The sequence below is a fragment of the Erythrolamprus reginae genome, unplaced genomic scaffold (genome assembly GCF_031021105.1).
Source record: "Erythrolamprus reginae isolate rEryReg1 unplaced genomic scaffold, rEryReg1.hap1 scaffold_293, whole genome shotgun sequence".
In the NCBI taxonomy this organism is placed as follows: domain Eukaryota; kingdom Metazoa; phylum Chordata; class Lepidosauria; order Squamata; family Dipsadidae; genus Erythrolamprus; species Erythrolamprus reginae.
In genome coordinates, this window is record NW_027248659.1 from 1 (window position 1) to 22,594 (window position 22,594).

At 42.8% G+C, this 22,594-nt stretch overlaps 1 long non-coding RNA gene across 1 annotated transcript; it reads right to left on the bottom strand.

Annotated features, from left to right (window-relative positions):
* Positions 1-1,886: 1,886 nt before the first annotated feature.
* LOC139156111 (uncharacterized) lies at positions 1,887-17,855 on the bottom strand. The gene is made up of 3 exons (XR_011557229.1): positions 17,779-17,855; positions 3,923-3,985; positions 1,887-1,905 (listed from the first exon to the last, which is right to left on the bottom strand). It is a non-coding gene; the product is annotated as an uncharacterized lncRNA (long non-coding RNA).
* Between the last annotated feature and the right edge of the window lie 4,739 nt (positions 17,856-22,594).

The following is a 22,594-nucleotide window of genomic DNA, read 5'->3' on the forward strand; positions in this document are numbered from 1 at the left end:
TGCCTGGAGGTCACGGGCCCTTTTTTTTGTCCTTCTCTCACACCTTAATTGGTTCCCACTCATCCACAGACCCGATACTCAGACCCTGGCAGTCCTCCTGCCTGGCAGCTCAGGCATCACTGTGCAGTGTTGGAAAACACTTCATGGCAGTTCCTTGTTGTGTGCATGGCTGTGCGGCTGCGTAGCTTAGAGGAAACAGGGGCCACAGGGCAGTTGAAGGCTTGGCCCCAGCCCCCCTCCCTCTCTCCCAAGATCCAAGCAACACTCAGTGGCAAAAGAGAGGCCTGGAAAACCCTCAGAGCTGAGTCAATGGGCCTTTCAATCAATAGAGATATTCCCTCCTAAGGATCTTAGAGGAAACAGGAGCCACAGGGCAGTTGAGTTCTTGGCCCCAGCACACACACCCCTCTCCCAAGAGCCAAGCCATACTTAGCTGCAAAAGAGAGGCCTGGAAAACCCTCAGAGCTCAGTCGCTGGGCCTTTCAATCAATGGAGATATTCCCTCCTAAAGATCTTCCTGAGGGCGAAAAAGCCATTCCTTCAGGACCTAGCCCTGACTGGGATGAGGGACCCAGTGGAGAAGGAGAAGGAGAAGGAAAAGAAGGGGACAGTGACAGCACCATTATCAAAATATTTCTTAATATTGATGTAAATCGCCCGGAGTCCCATTGGAATAGGCAGCATAGAAGTCAAATAAATAAACAAGTAAGTAAGTAAGTAAGTAAGTAAGTAAGTAAGTAAGTAAGTAAGTAAGTAGGTAGGTAGGTAGGTAGGTAGGTAGGTAGGTAGGTAGGTAGGTAAGTAAGTAAGTAAGTAAGTAAGTAAGTAAGTAAGTAAGGGCATTTTTATCAAAGCAGATTTATGCAGAGTATATATAAGTTTGCAAAAAGAAGGAAAGCAACCACGATGAAGAAATAGTCAGTCTCAGAAGGTGAATGTATTTATTCTGATCAAATTTCTTGGCCACCCATCCTCCACCCTTGCTATCCCCTCTTCCCTAGTCATGTTAATCCCCAACAGTTGTTTGAAAAAAGATGGAACAAAATATAGTTGCATGCTCAAAGAAAAGATTTATTGTATTATAATCAAGAGGGTATTTCCATTACTCCTCAATAAAGGTTCGATCACATGACATAAAGTACCTAATAAAGAATACATTTCAACTGCACAGGTTATTGTGGAGAAGAATGAAGGAGGAAGATCAGAATGAGATTTGCAAGATTCTTTTCTTATAGCCCATGTCAATACAGGGGCTTTAGCCTTCAATTGGTGATCACTTCCATAACAGATCTACTCCTTAGGTCCGATAGAACTCTCTCAAAATAGGTAATTGAAAGTTCATTAATCATAAAAGAAAAAAATGCAAGGAACAAAGAAGATAGAAAACAAACCAAAGAATAGAGGGGAAATAGGACCTTTGAAAACCAAAAGGTTGAATCTAAGGCAGTGATTCAGCAAAGGATAATTCCTGGTCCACCTCTCTCTTTCTGCCAGTCTTAAGTGTTAAGTTATATTTAGTGATCAGACCATCTTCACAATATATTTTGAGAGGATATCTTCCAGTTACAAGCAAATATTCACCAAAAGAAGCACAAGCAGTAAGATGCAAATTTGGAGTAAACTCTGGACCAGTATACCCATCAGGACAAGACTTTTTGATGACATTTTCTGGCTCATGAATAAATACATTAAATCTTTGGTGAGTTATAATTTTGGCCTTAATGATATAATCACAGTAGTTGGCAGCTTTTGAAGTCTTGGTCATTGGAAAATCAATATTCTTATTATAATCGAACGGTACATAATTGGCAGCTTCGCTCTCCAAGACTATCCAAGCAAATGAAAAGAGCATACAGAGCACATGGATTCCCTTTGCTGTCATGGCTTCTTTCTCCTGTGTGGCTCCTATGAAAAAATGGAAGAGAATGGTGGGTTTCAATTTTGTTATTACTGGTTCTTTGGGTGTGGCTAGATGTACATGTGAATGGGTGAGTGTGACTAAGTGATCATGTGACTGGCTGGGTGTGGCTAGGTGGCCATATGATTGTGTAGGCATGGTTATATGGCCATGTGACTGGATTGGCATGCCCAAATCAACACAATTTCTTTGCCCTAATTACTGTTTTAAATATAAAACAGTTTGGACTTGATTGTGGTTGTAAGTTGAAGACTAACTGTACATGTCAAACACCGACTTTCCAAAAATCATGGATACAATCCTAGTTCTCCTACTTGGATTCCCCATTCTGACCTTTTGCAATTTCCCAGGGGGCCCAAGGAAATCTGATTCCTACAGCCCTGATTCTACAAGCAAACCAAATACAAGTGGTCCAAGGGTGGGTTCCCCCCAGGGATGGGCTATGCACCGGACTGGTGGGAACGCTGTTCTGGTGGTGGTAACAGAGCATATAGATTAGATCCATAGCCGCCGGGCATGCACTCACCGTCCACACCCAACAGGCACAATTCCGGTAAAAAATTCTGGGTTTTTTATTTCCACGCATGCACAGAAGCAAACAAACTGCCAACTTTTGCTGCTGGAAGGACGTCCACATGAGAAATTTCAGCTGCTGCACAGCAGCTGGGGCCAGCAAAAAAAGCAGCCTGCCCAAGCTCTGGCCACATGGTCTGCTATCTGCTCTCTTGTGTGTGTGTGTGTGTGTGTGTGTGTATGTTTGTGTGTTTGTATGTGCATGGCTGTCAAAGCTCCAAAATCAGTTTAAGTAGCTCTGGGGAAGTCAGTTGTAAATTAGACCACTTGCTAAGCAACTGGCCATTAAACAAGGACCACCTCAGAGGTGGATAACTCCCAGTTCAGACTGGTTCAACTGGTTCTTGATATCACCAAACTCGATTGGTCAGTATTTTGAATATTTTTGAATTTTAATTTATTTTTATATTTATTCTTCTTTGCATGGGTTGCCATGTTTTCTTGAGTGTTTTTTTTATTTGAGAAGATTAAATTGTTTTCCACACATGTGCCAAGCTCATGCGTACCCCCAAGGTACATCCACATGGTACAGGAGGAAGCGAACTGGCAGTGAAGTAAGTGGGAACCAGGGACAGGCCACCATTCCCAGCACTACCAGAATGGGCGAGGAGTGTGTGCCTGTGTGTGTGAGCATAAAGCACAGGATTTCCTATTTTTTTTAGTTTCTGTACATGCGCAGAAGCAAAAAGATCGGAAATATACCAAAATAACTCATGTGACCTCCATCACTCCCTGCCGCTTGCCCTGCTACTTGCCGCCAGTCTTCCTGCAGCTCACCACCACCACTCCCCCTGCTACTCACTGCTACTCTGCCCTGCTGCTCGCTGTTGCTCCCCCTGCAGCTCACTGCTGCTCCCCCGTTGCACATACGTTATGACCAGTTAATAAAGCAAAGAAACCAGCAAGGATGTCCACATGAGATATTCTCACTACGGTGCTTATAGCAGCATCTGTGGCCAGCGGCAAAAGCGGTCTACATGAGCTCCGGCCACGTGGCTTCCTCTATGCACTCCTGTGCTGCAGCAGACAGATGCCTGCTTCCCAGATGTGGCTGTGGTTTTCTATGTTTTTTGCCAGTTTCCAACAATTACTTCTGGTTTCTGGTTAAAAATGCCCATTGGGGAAAATGGACTTGTTTAACAACCCCAGAGTTCACTTAATCACCAGCCGAATCCCACCACTGGAAAAAGAAATATGAAACAATGAACATTGTCAATATGTCATCTTAAATCATGGAGGTGATGGGATGGGACACCTTTTCTTTCAGGATGAATTCCAGAGCCATTTTGTGTCATTTCAATTTCGTAACCTTTTACTTCATTTATTTAGGAGAAAATATCAGTTATTAATGTCAGTGCAATCAAATAGTGTGATAAAAAGAAACACAAAGAGTTTGAGCTTGCTAAAAACCTTGAGGTAGAGTAAGCATACCTGGATAGAGTAATCCCGTTGGAATAATTAATTGTAGAAGAAATCCTGGATAGCAGATATTTCCTAATAAGACAAAGCAAAATTTGAATTAGGATTTGACCCATGAGACGTTTTGGCCCAAGAGAAAACTCATATTTCAAAGGTCATTTTCCTTTTTCATTAGTCCCTTTATTATTAATCCCTTTCTTATTGCATCTGTTCTCTACAATTCTACTTTAGCACATCAGTGAAACAAGACTTAATATGTTCCAAGGCATGTCTGTCCATTATCCAGTTGCATTGTGGTAAAACTGTTTCTTTATATTAAGTTGAAAGTTATTTTTAAATGTCTTAATGTCACTGCAAAACCTCATTCTACTTCGAATCATAAGGAACCACCTCTTTTGGAACCTATTCATGTAATTTAATCCCATTCTTCTGAAACTACTCTTGTTGATTTCTCTCTCTCTTTCCCTCCCTCTCCCCTCCTCCCCTCTTCATAGAACATCATTTGTGATTTTTAAAAAATCATTTTTGCTAAAAACGGAATTTTCTCTCATTTCTCTTCGTTATTATTAGTGATGGGTGAACCCAATGGTGTTCGGATTCGGCAAGTTCGGACGAACTTTACGCAAAATTCGGCCGAGCCTGAACTGAACCCGAACTCGAACTCCGAACGCTGCATAACGTCAAAGCTCTGCCCCCGGAATCCCATCGGTTTTTTAATTTTATGGATTTTTTTTTAAAAAAAATTATTTTTATGAACAAGGATGCCACAGCAGCGCTGCAAGCAAAGAACATAAAAAGAAACATGTTTATTTTTTACTTGAAAGGACTGCTCCTTGCTTGCAGCGCCACTGCGGCGTCCTTTTTTGTAAAAGTAAGAATGTTTATTTTTACCTGAAGACCTCCCTTTGAAGGAGCTGGGGAATCCCTCCCACGAAGAGATTCCAGGGGCGGAGCTTTGACGTCACCAGCAGGTTGCTAAGGATGCCATGTGATCACTTCCTGGATTCCATGGAATCCATGAAGTGATCACCTTGGCGTCCTTAGCAACCTGCCAGTGACATCAGAGCTCCGAATGCCAAATGCACTCCCAAACTTTGTCCGAAGTTTAAAAAAAAATTTGGTTCGTGTTCAGCATATTGAACACCACAAAATTCGATACGGACCCGAATTGTGCGAGTTCGGTCCACCCATCACTAGTTGTTACGTTTTAGCTTTAAGTGAACAAAATCACAGTGACCTTAAATGTTAGATCTGGAAATCAAACACAAAGTGTGAAACATGGAGGAGGGGGAACATGGTCGTCAATTATGGTGGTATGGCATTCTCTGCAATGTCGCAGAAACCCTGAATCCCCGCTGTCTCAGGGTTCTGATTCCAACTGGAATCAGCCCAGATCCTCCCTGTAAGGGAAGTGAAGTAGGTGATGTGGTTTGTGAGATGTTTCGGAGTCAGTATATCCTGCAGCAAGTTGTCTGAATCTTTGATCAGTGGCAGAGTGAAAGGGGCTAGACGCCCCTAGCCACAGTCACTGCGTTGCAGAAACATGGAACTATAAAGTTGCAAGTCGTCAGGAAAGAAAAGAAAAGTCCATTTTTGGAGCTGGAAGAAGAAGATAAAAGGCGTGTTTGATACACATTGAGCTATCCTATCGTGCAAGAAAAAAAATTGAACTATAACTTTGGAACTGTGGAGTAAAGACAAAAAGAAGCTGGAGTGAGAAGTGGCTAATTCTTATTGAAGGAAGTGTTTAATTCTTATTGAAATAACTTTGAAAGCTACAGCTAAAATCCATGAAAGCTGGAGTGTTTTGTTTTTCTTTTGAATTTATCACTTGGATTTAAAAAGAGCCTGAAATGTTTGAAACCTTTTGGACTTATAATAAATATAAAGTGTTTAAGAGCCATCAGCTGGTGGAAGATTTGTTGATGGAAGTAAACTCTGAATGAACTTTGGAAAAAGGTGGTGGGGGCACTTATGTTACACAAAAGAAAATAAGGTGATCACTGTAGATGAATGGACACTGCTGATGTGTTAGGCTCTTTAGATAGCTAAAAAAACAGGAGGTTACTACTGTTGATATTGAATGAAAAATGCAGCAAATAAGGGATTTATACAATGATATTTGTGGAATTATTAATGACTTTAATTTCAATTTAAATGATTATATTGAATCCACTTTGGGTGCTAATTGAAAACTACAAGAAGCTGTGGCCTTAAAGGAAACAGTTATAATGATGGCAACAAAGTGGCTAAATATAGAATGGAAGAAAATGTTGCAGAATATGATCAACAGATGGTAAAAATTCCAGGAAGCTATGAAGAAGGAAATGTTAAGATTGAGATTGGACTGATCAAAGAACACATTATGATTTATACAGATTGCTTAGTTTTAACTGGTGGTACTGAAAAGGAAATCAATGGGGGTAAAATAATAAAAGAAATATTAGGAGTACATTGATGCTAGCATTAATAAGAAATGGAGAAAATGTGAGCAGAGGCACAGGGGTTGGCAGATTAAGGAAGAAATTAAAATTGAGATTGAAATTAAAAAGAGAATAAATGTAAGTTTGAGATCGGTAAAGATTGATTATTTAATGAGGAGAAAGAAGAAAAAGAAAAATCAAATAAAAAGGTGGCACAAAAAGATGAGAAAAAAAGATATTGATTTTAATCAAAGAGGATCAGCAGTTTGAAAAGGAGTAGTTGGTTTTTGATGATTTTTTGATAACAATTTCTTTTTAGAAATAGCTTTGAATTTTTGTTTAATGTTAGAGTGGTATTAAGTTTGGTAAAATTTATTAAATATGTACATGTATGAGTATTAAAATGAAATTTATTAAAGAGTCTGATGAGTATACTGGTAAATATTAATGATGTTTATAACATATATTGATGATCTTTTTTCATTTTGTTATTGTTTATTTTTATTATTATTATATATATTATATTACTAAAAGAGAGAAGAAAAAGGTTTGAAATGTATTGGTGTATATGTGTTTTTTCTCTTAGAATTTAATAATAATGAAGATATATAAGGGTCTTTAGTTTTCAGAAAAATTACGGAGAGACTAAATGACTTCTTTGCCTCCATTTTCACTGAGGAGGGTAGAGAGCATTTGCCTGCCACTGAATTAGTTTTCTAAGGGAGGGAATTAGAAGAATTAAACCAGATAGAGATAAACAAGGAAGATGTTCTTGCATGTCTTTCTAAACTAAATGTCAACAAATTGCCCGGTCCAGCTAGCATCTACCCTAGAGTTCTCAAGGAACTCAAGTGTGAAATTGCTGAACTTCTAGCTAAAATATATAAAATTTCTGTAAGATCAGGCACTGTACCTGAGGATTGGATGGAGGCAAATGTAACCTCGATCTTCAAGAAAGGATTCAGAGGTGATCCAGGAAATTCTAGACCAGCCTTTTTAACCTCAGTTCCAGGCAAAGTGATGGAAACCATTATTAAAGATAAAATTACTGAGCACATAGAAAACCAGACATTGCTGAAAGAAAATCAACATGGTTTCTGCAAAGGCAAATCGCCTTTACTTACAAATTAAATCAAAATACAAAGAACATAAAAAACAATTCGGATTCCAAAACGACAACGCGATAGACATAATCCTTTTCGGTCCCCCAACAAAAATGATTTCCAAATTATATAATTACTTACTAACACAAGAAAATTGTGAAGAACAAGTGAAGGGGTGTATGATAGCCTGGGCTCAAAACTTTGGTTATACGATCAATTTAATTGAATGGGAGAAAACTTGGACAGTAAATTATAAGATGACTACAGCAATATCCTATAAAGAAAACCAAATAAAAATGTTCTATCGATGGCATTGGCCCCCAGCAAGAATATCTAAAATGTTCCCTAATTTTTCACCCAATTGTTGGAAATGTAAAACAAAACCTGGAACATATTACCATACATGGTGGACCTGCATACACGCGAAAAAATATTGGATAACTATTAAAAACCTAATAGACCAAGTCATGTCAATCAATCTACCACTCAAACCCGAACTTTACCTCCTTGGTATATTTAGGCAAAATCTCAAAAAAAGCACAAATATATCTCATTTTGCAAATCCTGACAGCAGCAAGGATCTCATTTGCCCTTTTTTGGAAACGAGACCAAACACCTCCGTTACTGATAGTGATCACGAAAATTATAGAATGTGCGGAAATGTCAATAACAGCAATGGAAACACAAAATAAAAAAGACTCAGAATACTATGAAATATGGGAAAATTGGTACAAATGGGTTTCAGCAAAAAAATATCAAACACTTATACTATGAAACTATTAAATTATGAAATCATTAACCTTGTCTTACTTTTGAACGTTCCAATCAACCTAAATTAACTTAAAAAGTTAACTCCAAAAACTTATTACTTTGCAATAAAATTTGGAAAAAAAACTTTTATACCATATCTCTTTTTATCCGTTTTTGAATTAATAGAATATATATCATACAACTCATCAATACTAATACTTACTAACAACGATTACAATTACTATACTTTCTTTTTCTTTTATATACAAAAATACATTTACTATACTATACATATACTCCTCCCACTATCTTCCCACCTAATGTCGTGCATGAAAACGTCTGCGTTACACACAGATTCTTTTCTTCTTTTTCATATTTTTCCTTTTCTCCTTTTCCTGTTCTCCCTCTTTCCCCCTTTTACCTATCTTCCTTCCTACAAATCTGGTACCTTTCTCTTTTTACTTTTTACATTTAGAAAATATTCTCATTTATTTGTTATTACCTAATATATATATATAGATACGAGATGTAACATTTATTATTGAAATTTAAGAATTTTTTTTGGATAATGTTAAGGATATTGTTTAGTTACTGTTTATTTACAATGTTTAAGAAATACAATAATGATATTAAGAACTATATGTATTATGATTCACAACCTATAATGTACAATCTTATCACTTACCTCAACCCCTTGATTTTGTATTTCCCTTCCCCATCCCCCACCTTTTTCATCCTTCCCTCCTATTTTTCTGTTCATTCCTTCCCACCCCCACCCCCACTTCCCTATCCCTTTTTTCTCATATTTATAAATAAAGTATATTTAAAAAAATGGGATCAATTCTTGTTTCGAGTTGTAACAGATTCGCCAAGTAACAGATTGTGGCTAGTAGTGCTATTTTACTTATTTACTAAACATGTAATTTACAACTTGAGTAAAACTAAATGGAACCACCCCAAGGAATCATTTTTGCATAACGCCCTAAGAATATGGATAGGGTAGATTCTTGGATTGATAAATCAAAATTGCAAATACTACCCTAATCTCCAGAACTCAAATAAATGCACGGCCGGCGGCTTAAACCGCCGGCCGAAATTGCCCCGGAGCAGGGCGACGCTGCTCTGAGCTTTGCAGAGCTCCAAACTTCCGGTTTCCGGCGAAACCGGAAGTTCGGCTTTTGGAAGAACGCCAGGACAGTGCGCTGCATGCTGGGCTTGGGGGGAGGTCCTGGATCGCCCTATTTAAGGGCGGCCTGAGCAGGACCTCCTCCTTGCCTCCTGGAGATCCCGAAGCGAACAGACGTCGTTCTGTTCACTAAAGACTGGGAGCACATGGCAAGGCCTATCGAGGCTTCGCTCAGGTATTGCTGGGTCAGAGGCCTTGGGCCTCTGACTTGTGGGAGGCCTAGATTTGAGGCGCTAGGCCTTACTGGCCTACTGCCTCTTGGGGGGTGTTAGGTGGGGTTTGGGAAGCGAACGCCTAGAGGATAATTCTCTGCCTTACAAAGCAAAGATCACAAGTTTAAGTCCCGGTGAGGGCCAAAACTGACCTAGCCTAGACTCCCTTAATTTGGGGGGCTCACATCTACCCCCCCTGGTGTATTATTGGCATCCCTCTATTTGGGACCAAATTTCTCGGGGGGAGTACAGTTACCTCTCTGCCCTGATTAACAGGGAGGTCCCCAAATATGAGAGGGACAAGGAGGATCGGGCGGTCTGAGCCAAACCAGTAAGGTGGTGCAAGGTTTTAGTTCTGGCTTTATGCCTTTTATGTATGCGTCCTTGTATCTGGAAGGAATCAGGCAGGGTGTGCCCTGGTCAAATACATCAATTTGGTTGCCATGGCCCATTTCGAGGTGACAGGCACATGTGGCAGAAATGCAATGAATCCTCCAGGGCGGGTGTGGCATTGATGACTCCTGTCAGGGGACAGAGAAGCACCCGATTTGTGGGTTTTATGCCATCCAGGAGTCCGGTCACAGCAGTGCACTGATAGCGGTCACCTAATGGAAAGCATGGTGCATGGCGGGGTGGTCGACCCACCCAGGCTGGTTTTGAATTTGTGCCGAAAGTCCTGTACACGCTCTTCTTGTAAATACCGCCACCTTGTGGCAAATGGGGCAGCACTCATGCCTGCATGCCTGCCCCACCCAGTAGGGAATAGAACCTGATAGAAGCATATCAGCCACAGCTCTGGCAAAATGGCCCCAGTTCGGTCAGGCTTGACCAGCTGGCCAGCCTCCTCTGTGGATATCACCATGTGACTGCGTGGACGCCATCCTCTGAGGTTTTTTGTGAGGGTTTTTAGAATCCCCTATCAGGGCCCCAGCGAGCCCTTCCTTTCACAGAACTTTAAATGGTTCTTGGAAGGGAAGAACACTTTGGATTAAAATCAAAGGGAAGCCGATGAGGGCAGGGTCCTAGGCCCCTTCCCTTCCCCCCAAGTGAGAGTATCCCCTCGGGGTAGTGCCTTAAAAGCCCAAGGCGTATCCCTTGATTCCCCATCTGCCTTTGCCCCGGTTGTGTCGGGTACCGACTCCAACACCGAGGACCTTTTTCTGTACAGTAGCGCCTGTTGACACGGCCGTATCCACGGGACGGGCTTGTGCTCATCCAAGGGCATGGGGTGAGGTATCATCAATATGCGGATGATACCCAGTTGTACATCTCCACCCCATGTCCAGTCAGCGAAGCAGTGGAAGTGATGTGCCGGTGCCTGGAGGCTGTTGGGGCCTGGATGGGTGTCAACAAACTCAAACTCAATCCAGACAAGACGGAGTGGCTGTGGGTGTTGCCTCCCAAGGACAATTCCATCTGTCTGTCCATTACCCTGGGGGGGAACTACTGACCCCCTCAGAGAGGGTGCGCAACTTGGGCGTCCTCCTCGACCCACAGCTGACATTGGAACATCATCTTTCGGCTGTGGCGAGGAGGGCGTTTGCCCAGGTTCGCCTGGTGCACCAGTTGCGGCCCTATTTGGACAGGGAGTCATTGCTCACAGTCACTCAGGCCCTTATCACCTCGAGGTTCGATTACTGCAACGCTCTCTACATGGGGCTACCTTTGAAAAGTGTTTGGAAACTTCAGATCGTGCAGAACGCAGCCGCGAGAGCTATCGTGGGGCTTCCTAGATTCGCCCATGTTTCTACAACACTCCGTGGCTTTCATTGGCTGCCGATCAGTTTCCGGTCACAATTCAAAGTGTTGGTTATGACCTTTAAAGCCCTACATGGCATTGGACCAGAATACCTCCGGAACCGCCTACTACCGCACGAATCCCAGCGGCCGATAAGGTCCCACAGAGTTGGCCTTCTCCGGGTCCCGTCGACTAAACAATGTCGTCTGGCGGGCCCCAGGGGAAGAGCCTTCTCTGTGGCGGCCCCGGCCCTCTGGAATCAACTCCCCCCGGAGATTAGAACTGCTCCCACCCTCCTCGTCTTCCGTAAACTACTTAAGACCCATCTATACCGCCAGGCATGGGGGATTTGAGACACCTTTCCCCCAAGCTTATTATAATTTATGTTTGGTATGTATGTGCTGTTTGGTTTTAAAGTTTTTTCTTAATATTAGATTTGTGCCTGTACAATATTGTTTTATCGCTTGTTGTGAGCCGCCCCGAGTCTTCGGAGAGGGGCGGCATACAAATCTAATAAATTATTATTATTATTATTATTATTGTGGCATAGGGGCATTGACGGGCAAGAGCGACATTAAGTCAACCTTTAGGCTCCTGCCCATACACCTGGAAGACTTCTATCTCTCGGGCCCCCAGTTTGAGGGGACTACTATGTGTTTCGGATCTCCTCCTGGAAGATTTGATTCCTGTGCTCTCTTGAGAACCTCAGTGCCTTCTTTAACTGGGTGTGCAGGGGACGAACGGAATCCAAGTCAGTCATCCTATTTGGCTGACTAATGGGGTGGGTCTGGTCGGTGCCCCCCGATGCCAGGAGTTGATGATGGCAGTTGACACGTTATTTCCCTTTTGGGGTTTCCCCTACCTCCCGTGAAGATAGAGGGACCATCCTCCAAGATCAGCCAAGGGGATAGAGTTAGACACCACCACGTGGTCTTGCAGACTGCCTGCCGACGAATTAGCAGGACACGACTTAAATGGAAGGAGGGGCTCGCCTTAAGAAGGTATATTTCAGGCGACTTCAGGGGTTTACAGCCATGGCCTGCCAACCCCGGGCGTGGCGCCCAGGGTACGGAGCCCATGACAACATGCCCCGGTGGTACTGGAGCCTGGCCGGAATACTGAGCCCTGGAGACGGGAAGTAGATTGGGCCATTTGGGCTGTCTTAGCCCCAAGTACCCGGGCTGCTTACCAAAGAGCAGGTGATGATTTATGAGTTCCAGTATCAGGGTTACAGGCATCCTGGCCCATACCCGTTGACCAGTTATGGCAGCCTGCGTGCTTTTTCTCACCGGGATTAGCAATTATGACCATCAGGGGTAGGCTATCGGGCCTTATGGTATCACCAAGGCTTGTGGCGCTACCAAAACCGGCAATGACTTTAGCGCAGAAGTATGTTGGAAGGATGGTCCCGGGAATGGGACTGCCCAGTGGTTGATGCCTCATGACCTTTCTACATCCCACAGCTGTCCACCCTAAGCGAAGCATGGGTCAGATTGTGCACTTCACACACGAAGCCGGCCTGTTCCCCACGACAGCCATGGCGCTCTCTATCGGAGCCTTTTGGATAGGTGAGTTGTTGACCACAGCCTATAGGGAAACAGCCTCACTCTGCCTGCACTGGTCCAAAAACGACCAGCTGGGCCGGGTAGCAAGAGCTACCTTGTGCCAGTTGTGATAAAAGTAGTGCCCGGAATCAGCGTTTATGGCTTTCTGCGCTTCCACGGGAAGCCCACAGAATTTTTCCACCACCGGAACCCCTCTAACCAAGAAGCAGTTTTGGACGATCACATTAGAGCATTCGTTTAGTAGGCTCTGACCCGTCGAGGTTTGGCCCACATTCCTTTGGATGTGTGCCACCCCGCGGCTGCGGCACTTGTTTTGCGGATGAGGGATCTGGCCTTGGGGTGCTGTAGGTCATCCACCTTCTAATCTTCTGTTAGGGCCTCTCATTAGGGTCCCACCTTTTCGGCTGTGTTTAACTTCTGTTTTGTCTTTCAGCCAGTTCTGCTTTCAGACCTGCCGTGTGGCTGTGGCCACAGTTTCGTTTTTTGGGCCAGAAGGTATGCTGCGAGGTTGTTTTCTGGATTGCAGCCGACCCTGGGCCTGTGGACTCATTTGTCTGGTCATCTGCAGGGGTCTTTGTTCAGAGGGGCTCCTCCCTCTGGTTGTTTGGCCAGTGCCATTCCGAGAGAGCCCGCAAGTTGCTGGTATCCACCTTGGAGGCAATGACCTTGGAGTTTTGCAGGGTGTGGCAGTGTGCTGTCAAGCCCCCGACGACATCTGGGCCATCGCTTCTGCTCCTCCGGACACGCGTATCGCGTGGTCCGGGTTCTGCCCAGACTTGTCTGGCTGAATGCTTATCACCTAAGGTGCCAACGAGGCCAGGTTATGGCAACCAGGCTGTTGGTAAGGTGGTAAGGGGGCCAGGGGGGTTTAGTAGTAAACATCCCCTGATAAAGTTTTCAACGCCCTGGCTCTACCGAGCCGATGGCATTCCCCTCTTAGATGAGGGGAATGCCACTTTTCTGTTGGACCTGCAGAAGTTCCTCCAGGACTTAGACAGTAGGTCTGGGGGGAGTCGGGGGGCCAAGATTGAGATCTGACCCCCCTCCGTGGCAGGTTAGGGGCAGAAATGGGCAGTAGGAGCAACCGCACATGCTTCTTCTGGCATCTTTTTAAAAGGTGATGGGCCGCCTCTCTCCAGGAACTAGAGGTTAGAACAACATCAGGGATTGCAGAGAGGATGCTCATGGGACTCACCGGATCCAATTTCCCTCAGGGATTGGAGGGTGAGCTCCTCCCACACGCCAATGGGCGTGGCTTGGATCCAGGTGAAGGTGGATACATTCACCTGGTTCAGCAAGGAGTTTTTGCCCAATGTTGCCCAGGAAGATTTTGGCAGGAATTTCCACCCCATTAGTTTTTGGCCTCTGCAGGTCCTTTGTTTATAGTCAAATTTGAATATTTAGATTTACGTATTTAAATTTACGTTATTTAAATTTATGTTAATTTAATAAAGTGACCCTATTTTAAACCCATATGCTGTGTCAGCGAGATTAAGTCGGCTTTTAGGCTCTTGCCCATACACCCCGATGATTTCGACCTCCTGGGCTTCCATTTCGAGGGAGGTTACTACGTGGATCGGACTCTCCCGATGGGTTGTTCAATTTCATGTGTTCTATTCGAGAATTTTAGTACCTTCCGAACACAGAGAAAGAGGAGAGAAAACTAGTGCTCTTTTACAGTTTGCATTTTTTGAATTCAAGGAGGAGGGGCAGATATTACTGGCTGTAAGGGACAATTTTATTGGCTGATTGTGTTTAAGCACAGACCACTCACACATTAGGCTGGAGTGGGACTAGACTGGGAAGTATAAAAAGGTGGGAAAAGCCATTTTAAATTGCACTTTCAGAACACAGAGAAAGAGGAGAGAAAACTAGTGCTCTTTTACAGTTTGTATTTTTTTGAATTCAAGGAGGAGGAGCAGATATTGCTGGCTGTAAGGGACAAATTTTCACAACATAAGTGTGACCTATTCAGATATATCCTCTTCTCTATGAGAATGACAATGGCAAAGTAAATAATTCCTACCCAGATTCACAAATTCAGCCTCCAAAGTTCCATTTATTTTAAAACCAGTAAAAGGTTTTTCCGTCCTCCTTCTCTCACTCTGCTTTCGGGAGATACTGATGAATTGGCAAAATCCATTCCTTCATGCATCAGACCCTTCATGTGTGTCCATGGCGTGCACAGTCATCTCAATCATTATCAGTATTTGCAATGGACGTTCCCAAATAAGCTTCCGTTTGTATTCTTTTAAGTTTTTACTCAGGAATCAGTCACCACTCTTAAAATTATGCACTTGTAAATAAGCCACCAGCCCGTCAGACCTTAAACGAGAAAAAAACTGGGACAAGTTTTTGTATTTGCTTCAGAAACAATTTAGTATCTTATTGCATCTCGTTCTAGTATAACTCACTTTAATATACATTGCACAATCATTTATACACATACAAATGCTAAAGGTAAACATTTCAAGGTTGTTATAACTTTATGCTGCTTCTGGGATTCAATTTTCTCCCCAGCCTTTGCCAAATATACTCAGACAGAAGGGAATCCTTTTCAGTTCCCTGTTCTACTAAATAGACCATAAAACGTGTACCTATATTATTATTAATATACATTATTAATATACATATAATTTTTCCATACCAAGGCATGGTCTCTCCAGATTTTCCAGGTTCACCATGAAAGACCCTTTGGTCCTGGGAATCCAATATTACCAGGTTCACCTTTGTTATCAACAGTATCAGGTTATTCATCCCAACCACTGTATTCCCTTATTTATATTATTCCAATATCCATGTTTTAGTATATACACTCATTCACACTCAATCAAAAACAAACGTTCTTTTACAATGAATGGAAAACAATTATGCATTCTTTCATGCACATGTCCAACACACAATCATATTTCTCACACTAAGTTAAATTATTAGTTGTCCTTCTTCTTCCCTACTGCCTCTTTTGCAGCACCTAATCTTTCCTCAATAATCCATATCTTATACAGGCCTTTCTTATAATCAATCACACTGATCATTCAGCTTTATTTTTAGACATCTTTTAAAAACCTCTGCTTATCACACAAATTATTATACTACCACTGCTTATTAAATCTCTTCCCTTAAAACAGAGCCAAATCCTGAAATACATCACCATACGGTGCAAATATGTATTTTCACAGAACTGGTTTATCTAAATTTACATGAGACTCTCAGCTGTATTCAATGATGCCACAGATTTAATCCAGAAAGCAAGTGTTTATCATTGAATTCTACTCAATTGTGAAAATTTTTCCTAAAATGTTTAGCTTCCTTATGAGCATTGTAAAATTTAGCAACAATTGTCACAGCAGCAATTAAACATTTCCATTTCACAACACCAAAAAACTCCCTACCAGTACTTCATTTCATTTATCCGATAGGTGTTCAATTCAAAATTCATAATCAAAGGGTTTTTTTTAAAAAAAAAAAATTCCCTCATCTGGAACCTCAAGATATCCTTCAAAATATCCCAGCTAGCAATTTTCTTATGGGTATACAACAAGAGACTATTCCTTCCAACAAAAGAAAAGGTAATTGTTAAAAAAACAAACAAATTCCTCCTATGTATCATTTAAATATATTTGTGCCAAAATGTTTCATTCAAATTCCTTTCAAAGTTATTGGGTTCTTTTAGAGGTATAGTATGTGCTTTTACTGTAATGATGAAGTTTCTAAAAGTAACTCAATAGGTAATTAGTAGATAAATTCATCTATCAGAAAACATGAAAATTGGTAGTTATTTTCCTCAGTATTGGACCCCAGTTCATCATATGTGAAACACACAAACTACTATACATAGAAGAAACCTCTTTCATACCCACATCTATACACTAATCTTGGAATTCATCAATACGGAATTCCCTTCAACTGCCAAATAAAGCCATCAAAAACCTTTATAACTTCTTTCTCATCCTCAACCTCTTAATATAGGAGTTGTTGTGAAGGACTGGATCCTACTGCCTCATCCAGTTTCATGGATGACTGTGCCCGGGCCTGGCCACAGGGCAAAAGGATGTATGGCGGAGGCTGGGGCACTTCCTCCAGGCAACTGGACAATACGGGGGTTTTACATTTTCCTATCTCCCTCGAGGGATCGACTGAATCTTTCGACCCCATTGGCGAGGGAGACGGAACAATGTGCACTTCTTGGGGCTGCCAGGGAGGGGACGAGTATTCTCCCCCCCCTTAGGGGTCCTTCTCCTGAGCGTGGCCCCTGAAGGAATGGGGACCACAGCCAGGACTTTACATTGTTGGGTCCTACATTTGGTGACCCATAGAGGTGGGTTTTGAGCCAATTTCAAATACAAGTCTATGAACTGACAATATAGTGGGAATATCAAAGGTTCCTATATCGGGCCATCCCAAGTTGAAGGAGGGCCATTCTGACGTACAAAGGTTGGTCAGAATGTGACGTCTCCACTTTATACCATATTCTCAACTTTGGTTATTATAAACCTGGTTGAAATGTTTCATTACACACTCAATGGGGGAGGTTTGGGCACACTTGGTTTCCCTCCCACCTTCCACCCGGGGCACCAGACAGAAAAGGGGAGGGAGTATACAAGGGAGGTAAGGGGTCCTTCCCTTGAGACACAAAAGGATTTTTATTAACTTCGCACAATCTCTACCGGCCCAAGGTCCTGGAACTCACAGTCACCTGTGGGAACCGCGGTAGGCAATCACACACACACACACACAACTTTTTCTCTAAAAACATAGGCCTCCCACCTTACGAGCCCTTTAACGAAGAACGGCCCAAAACGAGGGTGATCAGTCCTTGCCTCTGTCCCTTGACATAGGGAGAGATAGACTCGCACCAGTCTCTAAAAAGTGCACATAGTTGAGGACTTGCCTTTTATCTTGGAGACACGGTTACTCTTCCAGCCGGTGAACAGATGTCCTGGTCTTTGATCTCCCACTCAATGGTTCTTGGAATACAAACCGGTGGTGTCGCCGCCCCCGTGTCAGTGGGAAGATCTTCGGATAAAATGTCCGATGGCGCCTGTACGATTCCTCTCTCACATCACAGGGCAACTGACACCACGGTGGACATCCAGAGGGCGTCAGGGCCCCTTGATTTCCTGTACGGGCCACCAGAAATGTTGCAGCAAAACTCAGTTGCCAGTCAAGGGAATGGAGACCACAAGGAGATTGCATAACTCAGGTTTATTTGAGTAACTTCAGGTTCAGAAGATATAAAAGCAATGTCTAAACAACGTGGATTGTTTTTCAGGGCTCTTTATACAATTCCAAAGGAGTACAAAAAACACACAACATCAGCCAATCAGATACTAGTTGTCAACGTTTCCTTATAACAGAAAGTTTACAAAAGGGGTTATACAATATAGAAGGTGCAGAATGTACAACAAAAAAGGAACTTGCTGTTAGTATGTGGGTTCATACATAGAGCTATGTGCCCTATGTCTGCACCATCAAAGCCATGTCCTTTTCCTGTAGCACAGCTATGTTCTACCAGATGCAAGGCATAGATGATAAACACAAAATGTACTTTTGTACTCTAAATGTCAAACATAACTATATATGTGGGGCATAGGTCAAGGCTTAAGAAATGCAGAATTTGGGCTAGCACTAAATATGAATGTATATCTCAGGCTAGCTTCCTCACTGGGAAGTATAAAAAGATGGGAAAAGCCATTTTAAATTGCACTTTCAGAACACAGAGAAAGAGGAGAGAAAACTAGTGCTCTTTTACAATTTGTATTTTTTGAATTCAAGGAGGAGGGGCAGATATTACTAGCTGTAAGGGACAATTTTATTGGCTGATTGTGTTTAAGCACAGACCACTCACACATTAGGCTGGAGTGGGACTAGACTGGGAAGTATAAAAAGGTGGGAAAAGCCATTTAAAACTGCTGCCTGCTTGAGCCTCGCATTGCTCCACCCTGCTTCGCCTGTCATCCTGGACCTCCGTTGTGTTTTCGGGGGGGAGCGGCAGGAAAGCCCTGTGCCGGCCAGGAAAGCCGGGTTTGCTTTCCGTGAAAGCAGCGCGCCTTTTAAACACGCTGCTTTCTTGCAACTCTTTCCTGGGTGGGTGGGGGAAGCGGGGTGGAGCAACGCGAGGCTCAAGCAGGCAGCTTCTGCGCGTTTCTTTCGGCGGAAGAGAAGGAGAGGGAGCGGATCGGGCGGGCGGGGACAGCACCTTCTACTGCCGGCGCCTCCCTGCCCCTGCCCCACCGTGGGCTGGCAGGGGGATGGGGACTGCGCGCCCATGGAAAATGGTGTGCGGGGTGGTATTTTGGGGTGCGCGCGCGCTCACGTGCGCAGCCTACAGGGAACGGTGCCTCCGATGCTAGGTGGATTTCCAACAGGACCACTGTGTGAAGTTGCTGCCTTTTACAGAAGTAGCATACATGAGATTCACCCAGAAAGTAATGCATCACATTTTTTTTCTCAGCCTACAGTAATGTTATGAATGCGAAACTTTAAGTATACATTGTCTAAAAGTTGATCCAAGATGATGATTTAGGCAGATGTTTAGACAGAGAATGGGAATCCAAGTTTGAAGAAAAACATTAAAAACATTGGAATCCCAGTGTTAGAGTTACCAGAGTTACCATTCAATTAGTTAGACAGACTTAAAGTACCATTTAACTGATTCAATAATATCCAGAACCAACCAACAAACAGAAAGCATCCAACCATGAGGAATCTCAGCCACGAGGCAACCAAAACCTACGGACAAAGGCAAGACAGAAAATTATCTTCAAAGCCATCAACCACCTCCATAAAGATCCTGCATGAAAGCCAAAAGCAACAGGACTTTGGAGGATCAACCGACCTTAAGTTATTGATCCCTACTTCCCACAGAACCCCAGAGAACCCCAATCAACCCCAGCACACCCCAGGACCACCAGCCCTAGCAAATCAACCCTAGCGATCTGCCCGTGCGCCATCATCCTGATCCAGCCCAGCCTGTCTGGTCCCCAGCTGATCTACCCGAAGCGGTGGCAGCACCCCCTACCAAGCCATCCAAATCCTAAAACCACAGTGGAGCCATACCAAAGCTGCTAGAAATAGCACCACTATACCAACCGTGCCGAGCCCAGCCTGCCCAATCCCCAGCTGAGCCATCCCGAATTAGGTAGGAACTCAGCCGGTAACAGAAGGACTCCATAATCGCCGGATCCCCAGCTGAGCCATCCCATAGCCTCTTTTGACTTTTAATTCACCTGACTTCTAGCCATCCAAACTTTCTAACTTTTAGCAACAGTGAAAGGAGCCTTTTTACCCTTTTTACTCTGCATTGCCCAATCCCCAGCTGAGCCATCCCGAAGCCTCTAGTAACTTTCAAATCTGCTGACTCCCAGCTGAGCTATCCCAAACCTTCTAACTGACTCCCAGCTAAACCATCCAAAGCTTCCAACTTCTAACAACAGCAAAATGAGTCCAGCCAGTGGCAAAAGGTTTTTTTACTCCAGGCAACAGTGAAAGGAGCCCAGTGTCAGCGAACCAAATAGCATCTGAGAAAATAAATCAACTTCCATGTCTATGCTTTTTAGCGCAGAGTCTGATTTATTAACAAAGCCAATTTGCATTCATACCAATTTAAGGCCCCTTAGGATTACATCCAGGTCAAAAGCTCATCTCCCATTCCCACACCCACAAGTGCAATCATGAGGACCAATCTGATGCAGGGATTTCTAATTTCTTCCTGTGTTCAGTTTATTTTGGATTCTGCGTATGCTGCATGACATAAATATATATATATATATATATATATATATATATATATATATATATATATATATATATATATATATTTTCTTATGTCGGATCACCCTGGTATATTTAAGGAACGTCACAGCTCCTTTTTGCCTCTAGGCCCAACCCAGGACCACTTCAAGGCAGTTAATATATTTATAGCCGACAACTATATTCTGTATGTGTTAAATGTTTTTAGCTGGATTTTTAAAATTAAGGGAGACTAGGATGGTCCCATTTCGGCCTTGTTCTGGCCTCATCAGCCTTGAAGTGGTCCTGGGTTGGGCCTAGAGGCAAAAAGGAGCTGTGACGTTCCTTAAATATACCAGGGTGATCCGACATAAGAAAAACATATAGCCCCTCCCTGGTACAGAGCTGGTAGGGTTCTGATCTGATAGCTCACACTGCTAGTTCTCTGCTTTACAAGGCAGAGTTCACCAAATCGAATCCCAGTAAAACGAAAGGGTGTGGCTAGCTGATGAGGCCAGAACAAGGCCGAAATGGGACCATCCTAGTCTCCCTTAATTTTAAAATTCCAGCTAAAAACATTTAACACACACACACACACACACACACACACACACACACATATCACTCCCCCCACCCCGTTCTTTTTTCACTACCAAACTGTGTCAGGCCAACCTTTGACTTCACATATTACTTTGGGCTTAAACTTGTGATTACTTGACTTTTACAGGTGTGAAACTTTGATTGACTTACATTTCCCCATTTGAGGGATTCTGACTATGAGTGTGGGTTTTGGGGTGGGGTGTTGGAGGTGGGGTCTTTTGGTTTACCTGATCCTACGTGGTGATTGTTGCATAAACCCAGTTAGTGTGCAACTTGCATTACCCAGAATTCTGGGGAAAATCTACCCCATATTTCATTGCAAGCTTGCTTAAACCAGTGCCCCCAACATAAGGCCCCACACCAAATGACCACCTCCCCCTTTGATAATATAGGGGGAAACACACTATGAAGTGGGGAAAAAATCGACTGTTATATATTCAGAGGCCAATTACAATATTTAATTCATTGGAAGGGATACTTTTTGTCTGAGGCAACCTGGATTAAAAGTTGGGGTGTAAAAGATGATAAACTAATTAAACAATTCCACAAAAAAAATACCCAAACAAACCAAAGGGTCCCTCAGGGTGGGAGAGGGAGTTGAAGAAGATGATGATGATGATGACGACGATTAGAGTTGGAAGGGACATTTCAAGTCATCTAGTCAAACCTCCTGCTGGTGCTGAAAACCCTGCATCACACTAGTCCAGTCATTTCTTGAAGGTCACTAGTTTCATTGTAATTCTGTTCATGTTGGCATAGTACATTTTTTTTTTACCTTCCATTTTTTGTGCAAATATAATCCTCGCTGCTGTTTGTGTGTTTGTGTGTTTGTGTGTTTGTGTGTTTGTGTGTTTGTGTGTTTGTGTGTTTGTGTGTTTGTGTGTTTGTGTGTTTGTGTGTTTGTGTGTTTGTGTGTTTGTGTGTTTGTGTGTTTATTTATTTATTTATTTATTTATTTATTTATTTATTTATTTATTTATTAGATTTGTATGCCACCCCCTCTTCAAAGAGCTACTACATGTACAATCTAATATGTATCTTCTTTACTCAAATTATTTGGCCAAATACCTAACAAAATGGCCTCAGGTTTCAGTTCTAACTTCTGTTCTACCATTCTCTCAATCCCTGTCTGTATTCTAGTCCAAAATACCTTTGCTTCTGCACATATCCAACCTGCCATAGTAGTTGACTGACTGGTAATATTGAAGGTCCCTAGGAATCATAACCAAACATGATTTTTCTCAGAGTGTAATGAAAAATAATCACTTGATTCAGAACTGGCTGCATTGGAAAGTACAAATTATAGAGAGACCACCAAACACTCATATTTTGCAATTTGATGATTTTGCAAATCATCTAGTTTATTCAGAGAAATT